Here is a 2625-nt window from a genome sequence, read left to right as displayed (position 1 = left end):
TTTGGGGGACATATTCAAACCATAGCAGCCATGTATTTTACTAATTATAAAAAAAAAGTACTAAAAACAGCAATAATAAAAGGTATAATTTCAGAACTCTTACAATATGCCTGGCTCTGGGTAAAATTATTGACCTCCATTTGTGCATATATTAACTTGAAGAAAATGCATGACAACCAAAGAGCATATGAAAAAAAGCTCAACATTACTGATCATTCAAGAAATGTTAATCAAAACCAAAATGAGATATCATCACACACCAGTCAGAATGACTTATTAAAAAGTCAAAAAATAACAAATGCCAGTGAGGTTGTGGAGAAAAAGAAGTGCTTATGCACTGTTGGTGGGAGTGTAAAGTAGTTCAGCCATTGTAAAAGACAGTGTGACAGTTCCTCAAAAACCTAAAGACAGAGCTACCATTCGACTCAGCAATCCCATTACTGGATATATACCCAGAATAATAGAAAAAATTCCATTAAAAAGACACACACATGTAAATGTTTATTGCAGTACTATTCATAATAGTAAAGACATGGAATCAACCCAAATGCCCATCAATGATAGTCTGGTAAGGAAAATGTGGGTCATACACACCATGGAATATTACACAGCCATAGAAAGAGAGTAAGATCAAGTCCTTTTCAAGGACAAGGATGGAGCTAAAGGCCATTAGTCTTAGCAAACTAACACAAAAACTGAAAACCAAATACTGCATGCTCTCACTTACAAGTGGGAGCTAAGTTGTGAGAACACATGGACGCATAGAGGGGAACACCATACACTGGGGCCTCTCGGAGGGTGGAGGTTGGGATGATCAAGAGGTCAGAAAAAATAACTACTAGGTACTAGGATTAACACCTGGTTAATAATCTGTACAACCAACTCCTACAACACAAGCTTCCCTATACTTCAACTGAGATCTGATGAAGAGATAGGAGTAGCAGGTAGAGATGAGAGGAAAGAGGGTTCTAGGTAGAATGAATAGTCCAAATGTTCAATGGCAGAATGAGATGGATTTTTGATGGGTTTAAAAGAGGCTATTTGTAGACTAAGGGAGTGAGTGCTAGGTAAAGGGAATGAATTCTTTGTCAGTGGTCAGATCATGTTAGGCTAAAATTAAATTTAGTCTTTCTTGCAACACTAATGGAATGACTTTGGTTGGTTTAAGCAAAAAAGTGGGATGAGAAGAATTGCATTGCAAATGACTACCATAGCTGTAGGGTTGAGAAAGGATTGTAGGGCAGCCATAGTGAACACAGGGATACTAGTCAATAGGCTGTTGCAGTATTCCAGGTGAAATCTGATTACAACTTTAATTAGAATGACGGGTCAACGAGAAGACTAAAATGTTTTCAGTCCTCTAATTAAGAGTTCTGTAATGACTACAATGTAAAAGAATGAAGCTTATAATTGTGTGCTGTTATCATCTGAAATGCAACTGGACACTGTCACTAATTTTTAAAATATTCTTACATAGACCCACTCTTCTGTGATTTATTTGCTGTGTATATGAATGTAATATGGCCCAGAAAAGAACCATGGCTCTCCGTTTTTATCTAAATTTCCTTTTCTTTTCTTTAGATATTATGAGAAATACGTTTTTATTTAACTATTTTAGAATGAATCATCATTTTTCAGAAGCTAAAATACACAGATGGGTACAAACATCTGGAGATGTTTTAAGCCAAAGTCTTGCCCTGTCACCCATGCTGGATTGCAGTGGCATAATCATAGCTCACTCCAGCCTCCACCTCCTGGGCTCAAACAAACCTTCTACCTCAGTCTCCTGAGTAGCTGGGATTATACGTAAACACCACCATGCGCAGCTATTTACTTTTATTTTTTGTAGAGAAGGGGTCTTGCTATGCAGCCCAGGCTGGTCTCAAAGTCCTGATCTCAAACACTCCTCCCACCTCAGGCTCCTACAATGCTGGGATTACAGGTATGAGCCACTATGCCCAGCTAACTAGTTGGATTATTTAAATCAAATTTAGAGCTTATATTCAGTGGTGTTTGCCTTAATATATGAATACATATTTTGCAAGTATCCATATAATTATTCATTGCAATTGTTCATTTACTTACAAGTTGGTCTGCTATTACAACTTTCAGGCTTCTATTATTTTTGTGTGCGTGTATGTGATATTTGCATCTCTTTTTTTATTATTATAAACAGCTTATTGATGGATTTGGCTTTTTCATAAAAATCCAGCTACAAACCACTTATGGGAAAGATGTAATGAAATTAAACCATTTGTAGTGCTGATTATTAAATTTGATCTTATGACCGATACCTTTCCTTTCTTGTTTATTTTGCTTTCAACTTATTTTCTTTCCTGACTTTTGCAGAGTTGACCAAGACTTTACACTGCCTTTTCTTTTCACTCCAGTGATTAAAAAAAAAAAGATGATGAATATATAGAAAAACAAGTAGACCATTAAGAATGTAAAAACAGCCCTGCTAATCCTTCACTTAAGCCAGAGGAAAATGGAATGGTGGAAAAGCGCTGCTTTAAGCAAATAAAAAAATACTGACACATGCAGCTAACCAGATACGTAAGTACTTTGAAATTAATCTGCGAATGTCAGCTATTGTTATAATTTTAATTAGATTATAATTAAGGA

The sequence above is a fragment of the Saimiri boliviensis genome, chromosome 7 (genome assembly GCF_048565385.1).
Source record: "Saimiri boliviensis isolate mSaiBol1 chromosome 7, mSaiBol1.pri, whole genome shotgun sequence".
Classification (NCBI taxonomy): domain Eukaryota; kingdom Metazoa; phylum Chordata; class Mammalia; order Primates; family Cebidae; genus Saimiri; species Saimiri boliviensis.
Note: the sequence above shows the minus strand (reverse complement) of the source record.